The following is a 17,027-nucleotide window of genomic DNA, read 5'->3' on the forward strand; positions in this document are numbered from 1 at the left end:
TCGTACTTAGTGATGTGCCTCGTAAAATGTAAAAACAATACGTATCAAAGAAAATTGACATTTTAAACTTCGAATAGGCCCCTGGCAAATTTACTTTTGGTAAATTATCAAATTAATTTGGCATTTTGTGCTAGATTTTATCAAATTATTTTTTTTAATGTTTCTCACTCAGACGCGATGTGTGTTTAACAGATGGAAACTCTGAAATTCATATTTATTTACATAAAAGGTACCTAAACCAGTAACCCGCGTGGAATCCGAGTGATGTTTAATTAAGCTCAAAAGGGATGTGACACTGAAGCCTAATATTTGACATCATATACGTTGTTTAAAGCTTAGCTTTTTAATATTCACACCACACGTCATGTAGGTAAATTATAATTGTCTTCAATCAGTATTTAATAGTATTTTATACAATCGTGATTGTTGATGTTGAAGGTGTTCCACAATAGAAACTCGAAATACGGGATACGAAAAACAGTTTAATCTCGAAAGTTACAGACACCACGTGATTTTTATGCGAGAGCAGTATGTACGTGTGTCGCGCGCGGATAGACAAGCCGACTGACCCGTGGTCAAAGACAAAAACCGTTGGAACCTTGTCGCTGCGTCACACGTATATCTACCTCCAAATTTCAGCTTAAAACTAAAGTTGTAATTATCGGAGTACCACAATAAGAAACAAAATTAAAAATAAACCAAAAAACCCATTTTGAGCTCGTCGCTAACACGCCCCACCCCAGTGCTGGCTCAGCACTCATTAACCAAAGGGATTCTAGCGACGCGCGCCGCAGGCCGTTTAAGGACACCAGATTTGGTTTTTATTTCCACTAGCCTGATCCGACCATCCCTACCTGGGAAAACTTGCTGGACGACCGCTTTCGGCCACACATTGCGTGGTGCTCCTGGATCTACAACTAAAACTAAGTCTCCTACCTTGAGTGGAGTTTGCTCATGGTTCCATTTCCTTCTAGGAAGTAGCTCCGGTAAGTATTCCCTAACCCACCTCTGCCAATACATATCGGCCAGCCTTTGACTGGTCCGCCATTGCTTCCGAAGGAACAAATCGGAATCGTCAAAGGCACCTAAAGCGGGGGTGTTAGGAGGAGAGTGGAGAAGGAAGTGGTTCGGCGTCAGAGCGCCGTCGCTACCCGGTTCCACGGAGACGTGGGTTAGCGGGCGGCTGTTGACGATGTTCTCCACCTCCGCCATCAGAGTGCTGAGAACTTCGTCCTTCGGTGCCCGCTCTTTAAGGACAACGCTAAGGCTTTTCTTAACGCTGCGGATGAGGCGCTCCCACGCCCCACCCCAATGGGGACTCGCGGGAGGTATAAACTTCCAACACGAACCATTGGTCAATGCAAAGTCATTGACAGCTTTGTTGTCGAGTTCCTGCACAGATCGTTTCAACTCGGTATCAGCTCCCCGTAGGTTGGTACCGTTATCCGAGTAGAAACAGTCTGGCCATCCTCGACGCGACGCCATACGCCGTAACGCCATAATGAGGGAGTCGGTGGTGAGAGAATGTACGATCTCCAAATGGATTGCCCTTACCGTAAGGCAGGTAAATATTACCCCGTACCTCTTTTGGCGTCCTCTGCCGACCACCACCTCCATTGGGCCGAACAAGTCAAGGCCGCAATGTGTGAATGGCCTCTGGTGATGTGCCATTCGACCAGGAGGTAACTCACCCATTACGGGTACATGTGGTTGCGCCTTGCGTATTTTACAATACATACATTTAGCTGCTACATGTTTAACCGTTGGCCTTATCCTCGTGATTGCATATTTTTCCTTAAGATTGTTCACAACCGTTTCCTGGTAATCATGAGCAGCCTTGACGTGATAATGCTTCACCAGCAATCGCGTCACATGGTGCCGCCCGTCCAAAATGATAGGGTTCTTGGTATCGGTGCTAACACCCTGTGCGGCATTAATACGGCCGCCGCAGCGAAGGACTCCACAATCATCCAGGTAAGGTGACCAGGTAAGTATTCGACTGTTTCGTTCGAGACTCATACCTTTTCTAATTGCAGCTAACTCCGCGCCAAAGCACTCTTCTTGTACCTGACGCACCAGTAGCAGCTCGGCTCGCTGCATCAACTCAGAGTCATCGTAAGTCTGCCTTCGACATTTATGTACGAATACTAACACATGATATGTACTCTCAATAGCCGCAACCACGAAGAGAAGCGCTCCGGATCAAGTACAGGTAAGTATGTAGCAGGTAAGTCATTAATTATATTTATAATTTCTGACCTTTCAGGTTCATCAGCTGCAGGACCGACATTATTACGCGGCCAGGATGACTCGTCACTTCTCAAGAACGAAGGGCCCTTTAACCACTCGTTCTGGAAGAGAGCGTCGTCATAAGTCTCGCGCGTTGCAATATCCGCAACATTCAATTTGGTAGGTACGTACCGCCATTCATTACTGCGCGTGAGCTCATCAATAGCGCCCAGCCGGTTTGCTACGAATGTTTTATAATTGCGCGCGTCATTCTTAACCCAGTGAAGGAATGTGGTTGAATCACTCCAGAAATAACGGCGCTGTACCACTAACCTGTGATCCTTTTGTAGACTGTCCGCCAGTCTCGCTGCCATAAGAGCCGACTGTAACTCTGCACGAGGTACAGTCAACAAAGGTTTCACGGGTAAGACTCTGCACTTACTTGCTATAAAGGCGACATATATTTCATTATTAAAAGTCCAGCGCCAATAAGCAACAGCACACATTGCTTTTGTAGACGCGTCGCAAAAAATATGCATCTCTAAATTATTACCATAATAAATATTCGTAGCCGATACCGGCGCACTCGGCGTAGCACTGCTACGCGGCTGATAAGTAGGTGGCGGCGTAGTATGCGCAGGCGGTGCGGCGGTCGCGGGACGCGCGGGGAAGGAGTCCTCTGCTACGCACGTCGTAGCACTGCCCGGCGGCTCTGCCGTCGCTCGGTTACCTAAGCCGCTTGTACCTATGGGACTTAAGTAACATCTAGGTATACGTACGTAACGCATTTCTTTTAAAAGATTAATCCATTCGCTCCACTTAACGAAAATATTATTTGGAATATTTTCGTCCCAATCAATAGATAACTGCCATAAGGACTGTAGCATTATCTTACCTTGAATAGTGAATGGAGATAAGAAACCAAACACGTCGAATATCGACATTATTACACGAAGCATGGTCCTTTTAGTAGGTACTTGTTTACCGCTAACTATATCGCTAGGTATGCGTTTGAGTGACAAGTCAAACCCAAACTCGTCGGTAGCGGGGTACCAGGTGTTCTCTCACCTTCTTGCTGTCGATCTAATTTGAACCTTAAGGCTGCTGTGCCTAAGGCTTCTTTTGGCACGCTGTCCAATATTGCCCCGCTGTTACTTGTCCAGTTGCACATGTCGAACCCGCCCTGTTTGTGAATAAAAGTAACATCTTTTACCATTTTTATAGCTGCGGCCTCGTCCGGCAAACTGTCCAAGTAATCGTCCATGTAGTGTTGCTCGCAGATGGCAGCAACGGCAGCAGGCATGGTGGACACGTAACGCTGTGCGTTCTTATTTTTGACGTACTGGGCGATAAAGGGGGACGAATTAGCGCCAAACACTAGTGACGTCATAGCATATGTTTTGACTGGCTGTTTAGAGTCAGTCCTCCATAAAAACCTAAGTGCGTCCTGGTCCTCGGGTCGTATTTTGACCCTTAGGAACATGTCACGCAAATCCCCGGCCACAGCGTACCTATTCTCTCTAAATCTTACCATAATGCCGAATAGGGACGCGAGTAGGTCGGGACCTTGAAGTAGGTAATCGTTCAACGATGTACCTTTACTTTTTGCGGCACAGTCAAAAACAAGACGAAGCTTTTTCTTGTTTAAATTGTTCACCGCATGATGAGGTAGGTACCATCCCATACAACCATTTCCAGTCGCCGTTACGACGCGGTGTAGACACATCTTGTGTCGACACCGTCTGTTTCGGTCACAATTCCAGTCGCAGAGTCGTCGCCGTGTCGACACAGTTACCAGAAATGGGGAAGGGTCGACACATGACACAAAGTGACATAAAGTGTGGTCGCCGTGTGCACACATTGTTACTAGTTTGCGACTACTTTATGCCAAAATCATTCGTTCATTCGTTCATTTTGTTCCTGTCAAATGGAAACTGTCAGATGGAAAAATAGTTAAATAAAAATAAGTGACATTAATACGCCATCTCTAAAACGGATTACAAGACGTAATTATATATTGTTTGCATTTATATTACAATAGGACTTAAATTATTATGGGGAATTAAACTGCTCGAGTGATTTGATAAACTAAGTGTAATATAATCAACGCGCCACCAAATTGTTTTAGTTTAGCCGGAAATGAAATTGTTTACTTCTCAGTGCCTGTGTTCATAAATATATTATTTGATGCATTTTTAGTACTTCGATGCGTATACTATACTTAAATAACAGAAATAACGCTTTACATACTACGAAACTTGTTAATTATGATGTATAAATATGGTTTAAGGCTGAGAAATATTGCAGTCACAAAGTAGTCGCAAATGTTTCGACTTTGTGTCGACTCTGTGTAGACACATGACACGCGCTGTCAAAAGTAATAACAAAGTTATTGGATTTGCAAAATGGCTCCTTGTGTTCATTTGTTTTCAGATATTCTCAAAGTGTAAAAATGCCGTGGTCAGAGATGGGACTTAATAGATTAACTGTTTATTCGACTAATTAATGGAATAAAAAAAGTTAATTCTCAAATTTTAATCACGATTAGTTTAGTCGACCTAACATAGATTGAAATTGAATTAATCTGAACATTAATCGAATAAATTATCGATTAAATCTCGGTTGGAAGTTGACAGGGGGCCATTTATGTACGTAAAAATAATAGAAATGTCTTGCATGCAGATGGTAGCCAAACACTTTGTCATAAAAGTCGAGATGGGTGTCGATTTATAGCTTTTAGGGAGTGCCGATTTCGAAAATGATGACCATTTTGGAATCCAAAATGGCCGCCATGCACTGTGTCATAAAAGTCGTCATGGATGTTGTTTTATACGTTTTAGGGGGCCCCAATTTTGAAAATGATGACCATTTTGGAGTCCAAAATGGCGGCCATGCACTATGCCATAAAAGTCGTCATGGGTGTCGTTTTATAGGTTTTAGGAGGCGCAGATTTCAAAAATGATGACCATTTTGGATTCCAAGATGGCGGCCATGCACTATGTCATAAAAGTCGTCATGGATGTCGTTTTATAGGTTTTAGGGGGCCCCGATTTAGAAAATGATGACCATTTTGAAATCCAATATGGCGGCCATGCACTATGTAATAAAAGTCGTCATGGGTGTCATTTTATAGGTTTTGGGGGGGCGCAGATTTCAAAAATGATGACCATTTTGGATTCCAAGATGGCGGCCATGCACTATGTCATAAAAGTCGTCATGGATGTCGTTTTATAGGTTTTGGGGGGCGCAGATTTAGAAAATGATGACCATTTTGGAATCCAGAATGGCGGCCATGCACTATGTCATAAAAGTCGTCATGGGTGTCGTTTTATAGGTTTTGGGGGGCGCAGATTTAGAAAATGATGACCATTTTGGAATCCAGAATGGCGGCCATGCACTATGTCATAAAAGTCGTCATGGGTGTCGTTTTATAGGTTTTGGGGGGCGCAGATTTCGAAAATGATGACCATTTTCGATTCCAAAATGGCGGCCATGCACTATGTCATAAAATTCGTCATGGATGTCGTTTTATGGGTTTTAGGGGGCCCCGATTTAGAAAATGATGACCATTTTGTAATCCAGAATGGCGGCCATGCACTATGTCATAAAAGTCGTCATGGGTGTCGTTTTATAGGTTTTGGGGGGCGCAGATTTCGAAAATGATGTCCATTTTGGAATCCAAAATTGCGGCCATGCACTATGTCATAAAAGTCGTCATGGATGTCGTTTTATAGGTTTTGGGGGGCTCCAATTTTGAAAATGATGACCATTTTGGAATCCAAAATGGCGGCCATGCACTATGCCATAAAAGTCGTCATGGGTGTCGTTTTATAGGTTTTGGGGGGCGCAGATTTAGAAAATGATGACCATTTTGGATTCCAAAATGGTGGCCATGCACTATGTCATATAAGTCGTCATGGGTGTCGTTTTATAGGATTTAGGGGGCGCAGATTTCGAAAACGATGACCATTTTGGATTCCAAGATGGCGGCCATGCACTATGTCATAAAAGTCGTCATGGATGTCGTTTTAAAGGTTTTAGGGGACGCAGATTTCGAAAATGATGGCCATTTTGGAATCCAAAATGGCGGCCATGCACTATGTCATAAAAGTCGTCATGGGTGTCGTTTTATAGGTTTTGGGGGGCGCAGATTTAGAAAATGATGACCATTTTGGATTCCAAAATGGTGGCCATGCACTATGTCATATAAGTCGTCATGGGTGTCGTTTTATAGGTTTTAGGGGGCGCAGATTTCGAAAACGATGACCATTTTGGATTCCAAGATGGCGGCCATGCACTATGTCATAAAAGTCGTCATGGATGTCGTTTTATAGGTTTTAGGGAGCGCAGATTTCGAAAATAATAACCATTTTGGAATCCAAGATGGCGGCCATGCACTATGTTAAAAGTCGATATGGATGTCGTTTTGTTGGTCATGGTCATCATTTTCGAAATCTGCTTTTCCTAACACCTATAAATCAACATCTATGACGGCTTATATGACAAAGTGCACGGCAGACATCTTGGAATCCAAAATGGTCATCATTTTCGAATTCTGCACTCCCTAAAACCTATAAAACGATATCCATGACGACTTTTATGACAAAATACGTAGCCGCCATCTTGGAATATAAAATGATCATAGTTTTCGAATTCTGCACTCCCTAAAACCTATAAATCGACATCCGTGACGACGCAAGTTATCTTTATTTTCAGATCTAACAAATTGCTACAGAATACAAAGGACAAAAAAAGAAGCGAGGAGGTAATGAATTAAGCAAAAATACAGATGATTCCTCGACGCAATTGGATGCTTCTTAAATTGTGTCCAGATTTTTTTGTCATAAAAGTTTTTATTTTTCACATATTACTCTCACAAGTTCCGTGACATTTCGACCTTGTAATTTTTTAAGTAAATGTTTTTGTTTATCTATGAGGATCTCACTAGAATAATATAATCAAGGTATGTTTATATTTGATGATTGAAATAGTAACGCAAAAAAAAAATATATTTGTGTTTATATTCCTGCCGAAGACTTTTATTTTTCCTTTTCCTTCTACACAAGTTTGGTCAAGTAATAAGAATTTAGGGCTCTCAATTTTATTTTGACTTCTACAACAGTAAAGCTACGAGGCCATGTTTGGTATCGTTTTCGTATAAATGCGCAGTACCAAATTTAGTTATGGTATCACATTGACACCATTCCAAAGTAAAAACATATAAACTTACTTTCTTTTAAACTCCTCTTCACGCATAAACTGCTGAACAGTTTTAATTTAAATTTAGTACACATATATTTTGAGTCCCGAGACAGGACATAAAAAGTTATCTCAAAAATCATCCTTTAAAGGTGTGAAATGAGGTGTAGGGGGGAATTCAGAATTGACTTCTTGAAGTTAATACTGTTTAAGTTTAGGTTTGAAGTCATGTTTTTTTTATCATTTTTAACTAAATCAAAGATGTAGACCATCCCAAATTTAATATAAATCGGTTCAGCGGTTATTGATTTCCCGTACAAATTTCCACGCCACTTTTCACACCTTCAAAAGGTTGCTTGGTTATAAGATCTATCCTATGTCCTGTTCCGGGACGCAAACTATTTCTATACCAAATTTCAACGAAATCGATTCAGCGGTTAAGCGTCAAGAGGAGTTTAAAAAAAACCGGCCAAGTGCGAGTCGGACGAGCGTATTAAGGGTTCCGTTATTCCGTACATTAAGTCCGACGCGCGCTTAACTGCACATTTCTAATAGGTTTTCCTGTCATCTATAGGTAAAGAACTATTTTGTGTATTCAGACGGACAGACATACAGACGCACGAGTGATCCTATAAGGATTCCGTTTTTTGCTTTTGAGGTACGGAACCCTAAAAAGATTTTTTTTAATTTTGTGGAATGGTGTCAATGTGATACCTTAAATGGATTCAGCAACCCATATTTATACGAAAACGATACCATACACGGCCTAGCACCTGCACTGATGTAGATATATCAAGATAATATTGAGAGCCCTAAATAAACTTTCAAGAGCGGATATCTCAAAAACTATTCAACATATCGAAAAAATTGACTGAATAAACTTGTAACAAATTAAATTAACTTTCATTTTGTATAAGTGGCCATGTCGCTAAGATGCATAGTTTCCGAGATATAATCGAAAAACCGGAAAATGGGACCATCAAAGCCCCCTCTCTTCCCCCTGCTCAAGGGCTACGGCCGGGGACTTTTGATATGTTCACCTCCTAACTTGTCCAAACCAAGTTACAGAGTCAAAAATTGTGTTCCGAGCATTTCCCTCTACAACGTTTTGGAGCATTCGTTGGCTGACCTAAGTAGCTTATTGCATTTCTTTAAAAACTTTTCTGTAAAAGGTTGACGGGTGTTGGGTGTTTATATGGTTTTCATTTGCATCGCCCATGATGACTTACTAGAATTACTTACGAGCACACGAGACACTAATAGTAGTTTGACAAACCTTGGTTTTCAAGAGGTATTTTATATTGACATTTGCTGTCACAAATTTTCTGTCAGATTTAGTCGCAAACCGCACGCAAAGTGCACACAAATGTGTCGACACCTTGTTACGGAAAAGTGTACACACGGCGACGACACTTTGTTTCGAAACAATTCTAGACACATTGTGTGGACTCTGTTACGACACATCTGACATTTAGTTACCACTTTGATGATTCTGCGACTGGAATGGTTATATGGGATGTGTGAGCGAAAGTGGATCGAGGGTCACTGACCTCCCGGGCAAAATCATTTTGGAACAAATGATTTACTCGATCCGTATACCTTTGAGCATACTCACAGTTCGCCGCCATTTTCTTTTCAACTCCCTTTAACCTATTTAGGGCGTTAGGGTAACTGTCAGGCATCACGCTGTTCTCGTCGCGCCACGGCAGACCAACTTGCCACCTGCCGTCAGCGAAGGTCGTCGTGCGGTCCAACTGGGCTAAGGCGCGGACGTCATCGCTGTTCTGACGAGGCTTGTTACACACACCTAGAGAGTCAATAGAAAAATAACGTCTTACTTCCTCATGAAGGTCGTGGAGCGCGTCTTCGTGAGCGCTCGGGCTGGGCGCGCCTGCGCCCTCCGCCGCTATCAGCAGGTTCAGGGCGGCGCGGGTGCCCCGGCCGTGCTGGGCGCGCATCTTCCCATGGACGGACCAACCTAAGACAGTGCGCGTAGCGAACGGCTCAAAGGGTTTACCTTTACATATTTCTAACGGCATAATTAAATCATAATTATCCTGCCCAATTAAAACCTCAGGGTTACAAGAAATTACATTAGGTGACCATTTGTCTTTTAACTTTTGTAAGTGGGCAAATTTATTACAATCGATGGACCTAAAGTCCTGCTCAGCAATATGCAAATTATCTACAGCTCGTAAACTGATATTAAAATTCTCACTACCATTTAAACTAGATACATCGATAGACACAACTGTATAAGTACATTCTAAATCGCTATCTTTCCACGCTCCGGTCACTCGAATTGTCTCAGTGCGCCCGCGCAGCCCGGCGCGCTCGGCGAGCGATTTACTGATAAGACTGATACTACTTCCGTCATCTAAAAATGCACTTGACGTAAACACACCGTTAGGTCCGCGTATTTTTATCGGCACCACTTTTAAAAACACTTTTTGGTCATTTATATTTATAAAGGATACTGTTTCCTTAGTAGGGCTCGACTCAGCTGTTTCCTTTGTATCCGGAGATTCCGACGTAGCATCCTTATCCGTATCGCGATGTTGTACATAATGTAATAGTCGATGATGCGCCTCGCCACACCCATCCTTGTCACATGCGGGCGCGGGGCAGTTCTCGCGATCGTGGCATGACACTAGGCACTTGAAGCATACTCCGTGGCGCTTCACATGACGCCAGCGGTCCTTTCTTAACGCCTTTTTGAACATCTTGCACTCAGTTAACTCATGTTTTGCACCGCGGCAAAATAAACACTTATTGTCACTGCGCGCCGTCGTCGCCGATTGTAATAAAACAGTTTGCTGGCGGTTAGCGTTATTATTATCACTTTTGTTTCTCGAGTGATGTTGATAACTGTTGCGCTGATCCGTGACGTGAATGTTCGCTGTAGTAGTTATTTTCACTGCTTCGATGTTTAAAAAGTCTCCAAGTATCTCCAAACGTGGCTTCTTGCCTTCGGCTATTATAGGAAAACTGTAGTCAGACCATTTCGATATAATGACGGTCGGTAATTTAGATAGGATAATATTAGCCATGTTTACGTCGTGTAGGTACTCTTTGCGGCCGACTGCATGTACGGCTGCGATGAAGTTCTGCACTTTGACTGAGAATGATACTATGTCCTTACTGTACTCGTTCGACATAGATGGTAGCTTGCGTAATCCTTGCATGATACGAGTTAAAATGCTTTCAGGATTTCCACACACCAATTCCAAGGTTTTCATAACTATATCGGGCGATGTAGCAGTAACCATTAAAGCCGAAACTGCTTCCCTAGCAGTTCCGTGTAGACATTTTCTCAGTCTCCATAGGTTCTCCTTCGGGCTGAATCCGCACACTTCGGTAGACTCTTCATAGGCCTGCTTAAATTGTAGCCAGTCCAAAGGGTCGCCAGAGTAGCTAGGTAGGTCTCTGGGAGTACATAATCGGCTTAGCAGGTTTTTGTCACTCTTTTGTTTAGCGGTACTTGCAGTTCGATTTTGAAGTGCACTTGCGAGCATTTGAATCGTTCCATTAGAGGTGCCGGGGTCAACGACCGGCGGCGGGCACGGCAGGTCCGGCTGGTTACCATGATCGGGGACTTGCTGCGCGGCGGATTCCAGCTCACGTTGGCTTCGTTCCAACCACTTCTCCACTTCACTCTCTTTGTTAGTGTGCAGATCATCATGTGGACTGTAATTTTCGTGTTCCTCATCCATCAGGTTGGCTAAATCAGCCTCAAGTTTCTTGTCGATGAGGGCCATTTCGATACGCGCTTTTTGTTGAGCCGCTTCTAGTTCCAGCTGTTTTCTTCGAGCCAGCACAGACGATGATGACGACATGGACTTTGCCCCCGTTAGTGAAGCGGGCGTACGTGGCACCGGGCGATGCTCCGATTTTACGCTGCTACCCGATAATTTAAACTCGGGGACGATAATCTTTGTTTCGTCATTGTTCTGAGCACTATTTCCATTAGTTGGCTGAGAAGGCACTTGTAGCTGAAGTTGTCTATCCTCTTCTGCTTTTCTCTCGCGTTCCCTGCGCGTTGTACTGCGAGTATTAACCATCGTCGCAGGCGGAGTATGGAACATAAATCCGGTCGAAGTGACCACTGTGTTGATGTTGAAGGTGTTCCACAATAGAAACTCGAAATACGGGATACGAAAAACAGTTTAATCTCGAAAGTTACAGACACCACGTGATTTTTATGCGAGAGCAGTATGTACGTGTGTCGCGCGCGGATAGACAAGCCGACTGACCCGTGGTCAAAGACAAAAACCGTTGGAACCTTGTCGCTGCGTCACACGTATATCTACCTCCAAATTTCAGCTTAAAACTAAAGTTGTAATTATCGGAGTACCACAATAAGAAACAAAATTAAAAATAAACCAAAAAACCCATTTTGAGCTCGTCGCTAACAGTGATATAATAGAGAGCTTTTCAGTCGAGTACCGTGTTTAGGCAACGAAGCTTGCTGAGTTGCCTAAGTCAGGTACGAGATTGAAAAGCTTGATTATATCACTATTGTATACAATACTTTTTCTACGAGCCAACATAAATAATACTTTAAACTAGTAGAATCATACAAACAAACCAAACCAAAAGTATACACAGCTAAAATACGCAAGTCCCCGCGATACCTTCATACTGGTACGCGCCCCCGCCGCCGCGCCCGGCGCGTTGGTCAACGACATCTTCTCGTAACTCATGAGGCCCTGGTACTTGCTCCGCGCTAAGTTAAATTTTTAGACAGTTGTTTTCTCGATTTTGGCCACCGTAGCCTATGGAGACTAACAAGCAACACTAAGTGGTTTTCGTAGTCTATGGATGTTGCTATTTTAAGGGTGTCACATGCGCGTTCCTGATTTATGAACCAATTGTTTCTACTATACAACCTAAAATAAATAATTAATTTGAGCTTTGGTTTTGTTTCGTCCTGTTGATCGCGGAGAGCTGTGATTGGTCAATTTCATTATAGTTGACTAAACTGTATCGTAATAAATATTATAGTTGAGTTGGGAGCCCATACATTAAAAATACCCAATAGAAGTTTGGTATAAGAAATCTTAATTCAAGAATTATAGTCGACGACTAGGAAAACACATTTTAGATGTTCCCAAGCGAAGCGAGATACTATTTTCCGAAATTTTAATTTATTAATGGTCATATAAACAAAAGGCAAGAAAGAAAGGCAAGTAGGAAAGCGGACCCTGGCAAAGGCCCGGATAACGCTAGGTAGGAAGAAGATTAAGAGTCATATAAAAAGTAGAAAATGTATATGTAAAACTTCTATTCACCCCAATTTCTTTGTATTACAATTTCTAGCCACGAAAGCTAGTAAATTGTGTATGCTACTCGAATATTCATGTCAATATTCATGTTATTTCAGAATGTAATTTATAATGACAGCATTCTTTCAATTGTATATGTATAACGGCGGCTAGGTTCCGACTCTTAACATTATAAAAATAGAATATGTATAAGTAGGTACCAATCACATTTCTACACTTTCTCCAGGGGATAAGGATCTCGGTGTCACCTAGAACGTTACATCTATTGGCACTAAATGTTAGCTTTTACAACATCAATGCCGTCTATAAGCCGATTTGCTGGTACGTCTCACTAGTATCTCACATTTTCCTTTCCAACCTACTATCGAAAAAGGATTTATGCTAACTAAAGCTTTTACATTACAGCTACTACAGTATATCATCAAGGTAAAATCTTTTTCATGTAACTCCCTAGCCAATCCTTTACACGCAAAAGGATGTTCTTAAAAATAGAACTACTGCCTACTACAAAAGTTGTACTAAAAGGATTATGGGCCATAAAATATTCAGGTGTAGATTTTCTCCAGATTTTAAATTTACTTCTCAGCGCTGCCATCTGACTTTTAAATCAGAATTCTCACTTTAAAATTGACTTGATCTGACTTTTTAGGTGTGTAAGAATATGTATAGTTGGGTAGAAACTGATCTGTGCCGGATTTCTTCTTTCTGACCAGCTACCTACTAAATGACTCAAAAAGCGCTGTTAAAACACATACGGAACCGCATGCTTTTGCATAGTTTTAATGGAGGTATATAATAAACCCTTTAAAATTTAAAACAATACACATGACGTAAAATTGGGACTCTTCATAGATATAAGAAACATTTAGTATCTCGATTAAAAAACACGTTGATGCATTTGTTTTCTATATGAAACACTTCATCTCTGTTGCTTGTTCCCTTGAAAAGAGTATTGTTACTCATACCAATGGTTGATGTCTTTTTTAATGTTAGATCTGTAGAAATATTTGATAATTGCGAGGGTATGCTGAGGAGTGAGGTTGAGGGGAGCCCTTGTCCAAACAAAATAAAAACACAACATTGTGTAGAGGTATATTATTTTTACTCCCTATTTCGTATTCTGTTAGGTATGAGCATCTCATAAAAGTGTTCCAAGAAGCGTGGGTGTTATACCTGAATTTATTGAGCATTAGATGGGTACTTGGGTAGGGACAATGACTTAAACCTACATAATAAATCAACTATTCCTGGACAAGTATCACTTATAAAAAACATAAAAATATTTCGTATCGTTTAGATTTTTCTTTTAATACAGCTTAGATATCTACACCTAGTATAATTCAAGAGATAAAGTCCTAAACTCCTAACTCCCTTATTCATAAAACTTAGTTACCTTTAACAAAATTCTGTTAACCCATCTCCTAGGTATTTCGTCTCTTTCTAACTAACAGAAATGTCTAAACGATTATCAACAGTATGTTAGATTTGATAAACGTTTATGAATAACCCCATTAGTAGGTACCTAATATTTCTTAAACTAACACTTACAAGTAAGTTTGCGCCATGATCCAAAATGAGTCTTGGCTTCCGACACAAGAGCACGCCATTTCACCGACATAAAAGAACTTACCTACTTCAATTTGTCTTTTCAAATTGAATTAAAATTGCGCGGAAATCTTTAATGGCGCGTGTCATTACAGCGTGGGCATACAAAAATAATTTAATTTCGTTCCTTTTAATAGAAATAAATGTCGGAAAAGACTCTATAATTAAAGATAATTTGGGAAAAATATTTTAGCTTTTACTATAACAGAGAGAGACGAATTATATAGTCAATAAAATTGTAGTGTTTCTTTGAAAGTATTGGTAAGGCGTAAAGGCAGACAGCTTCTAAATTGAAGGTTTAAAGGCTTAAATTTCTCGTTACTTTGTCATTACGTTATTTATCAGATTATTCAGGTAGGTAAGTGTGTCTGGAAGGGCGCGAAACGAGTTGTTCGACTAAGTTCTTATTTGTGGCTTTGCTTTGTATAGTTTTAAGAGCGTTTGCGAAGAAATTTAATTGTGTGTATGAAGTAGTCCAAGATAGGATCCGAAAAATCAATTTTTATTCAATGAGACTTTGTAGGTACCCAACAGCGGAAAGCATTCATTTCGATGATGGTGATGGTTATGATACAGATTGGCCCAAAAATACTTGAACCAGGGTTACCAGGGGTGCGAAACTTCTGAGATCGGCCAAACTCGGCTCCGCTCGGCTCAGCATTGCTCCGAGCAATTATTAGGGTTGGCACCACTTGACTTCCTTTTGCGTGCACGACCACAGATAAGATAATCACTTGAATTTTGACAACCCTAAATAGCCGAAAGGGATAGTGCCGGTCGACCCGGAACCACTGTCAAACTTCGGTTTTGTAGGAAGTTTCCTTTCTGTACGATAGTACTATTATTTATTCTGTGTTGAACTGAAACTAAATAATTTATTTCGGGTCTATGCATACCTACACTTGACATTTAGTAGTTACGCAATTCCGTTTCGATTATAGGATAAGCTATCGCGATCCGTGTCGTTGAGCCATATCCGAATTAGTATAAGTACCTAAGCAATACCTTTGATGTATAATTTTAGTTTAAGTACATAACATAATATTGACATATAGACCAGCGGTGGAACAAAAATGGGTTTTGATAACATTAAAGTTTTTTCTTTTTTGATATGTTATTGTAAGCATGTTAAATAACATTCATGTAAAAAGTTAGAAAATTTTAGGTGGAGCGTTCGGCCATATTTAAATATTTCAATTTTTGCTAAATAACTATGTAAATATAAAATTAAAGTTACAAAAAACTTTAACATATTCAATAACACTTTAATTTATTCACAATATTTGGTTTTTAGAAATCTGGAACAGCTGCTTTCTGGTGAACATAAAAACACGAATTATTATGCAAATACAGAATTAGAGTAACTGATATTGCAAAATTAGGATATTATCTATCAACTTAGTATACATGTAAAAAGTTAGAAATGTAGACAATGTGCTTGTCTAGATATTGATTTCTGGTTAAGCAGTATAGCCAATATTGAATTAAAGTTTGTAGAGTTAATATTACATGGTCATAATAAAGATCTTACTTCTCACACAAAAGATTAGAAATATAAAATCACGGCGACACTAAATACTGATACGAAAGTATGCATTCCGAGCTTATATTAAGTTACATTTCAAACGCGCGGCGTTTTCGCCCGCCACGCTGTGCGCCGTGGCAGGAGGCAGCGATCGACGGTCGCGGGCTAGCGGTTAGCGCGGTGCCCTTAAAAATACGCAAAGCGTTTATAAAATTATTATCAATGGTAAATAGTTATTTTACACAGTACACTAATGGAAACTTACCTTCCCTTATTTATTTCTATATGTACTAGGGATTGCCCACGGTTTCGTTTACGTAGAATTCGTTATCGTGTTAAGTATAGAAATAATAGATACATTTGAAAATTATTTTAGGTGCATTGTCATGCAGATAACTACCCTTGTTAAAGTATTCTTCAAATTCAATACACAGGTGTCATTTCAATATAATTTTGCGTAATTTGGCGCTTTTAGGTTATAAATGACTAGCGACATATATTTTTTAAGAGCGATCATATCCGATAATATTTATTTTATCATAAAAAAATAATTTCAAAGTAACGTTATTCAATATTTATCATTTTAACGTCAATATTACCCACCAACTGATCCAATTTACCTACGGAAACAACTCAAAATTAGCATCAAATTAAATGCCACTTTTCTTATCCGTTTCGAACAATCAAGAGGGCCTTTACCAGCTGATGTGGTGAAATTTTTATTTAACCTTCGTCCCTTGAAACCTTCACTACGCTCAAGGTTCAACTTTACGAACCACTCGCTACGCTCGTGGTTCAATTTTAGAATGTTTGAATTTGTGAAAGTACTTCCTGCCTCGCACAGCGAAACTGTGGAATGAACTGTCTGATACGACCTTCAAACCTTCAAAGACCCCCATCTTAAAGGTCGGCAACGCGCTTGCAACCCTTCTGATGTTGCGGGTGTCCATGGCCGGCGGTAATCGCTAACCACCAGTTGATCCGTCTGCTTGTTTGCCTCCTATTGAATAAAAAAAATGTTTCGCTTGTTTGGGTATCAATATTAGCACGAGCGGTTAATCAACAACTTTTCCCCCTGTAAAACTAAATAAATATGGTAGGTGAGGTGCAGGCATATGAGGCCCGGCGGGTAACAAGGCCCAGCATTCAAAAATAGCAGTTGCTCCCTATTATTCCCAATTATT

General features: G+C 40.8%; 1 protein-coding gene and 2 long non-coding RNA genes across 3 annotated transcripts in view; 2 read left to right on the forward strand and 1 right to left on the reverse strand.

Moving 5' to 3' along the window:
- LOC134680197 (neuronal acetylcholine receptor subunit alpha-10-like) overlaps positions 1-17,027 on the forward strand; it is an 81,422-nt gene that overhangs the window by 25,197 nt on the left and 39,198 nt on the right. The gene's annotated exons all lie outside the window — the stretch shown is intronic.
- LOC134680199 (uncharacterized) lies at positions 463-11,769 on the reverse strand. Its single transcript, XR_010100437.1, has 2 exons — positions 11,729-11,769; positions 463-622 (listed from the first exon to the last, which is right to left on the reverse strand). It is a non-coding gene; the product is annotated as an uncharacterized LOC134680199 (long non-coding RNA).
- Positions 11,549-11,728, forward strand: LOC134680200 (uncharacterized). Its single transcript, XR_010100438.1, has 2 exons — positions 11,549-11,652; positions 11,694-11,728. It is a non-coding gene; the product is annotated as an uncharacterized LOC134680200 (long non-coding RNA).

This window comes from Cydia fagiglandana, chromosome 3 (genome assembly GCF_963556715.1).
Source record: "Cydia fagiglandana chromosome 3, ilCydFagi1.1, whole genome shotgun sequence".
In the NCBI taxonomy this organism is placed as follows: domain Eukaryota; kingdom Metazoa; phylum Arthropoda; class Insecta; order Lepidoptera; family Tortricidae; genus Cydia; species Cydia fagiglandana.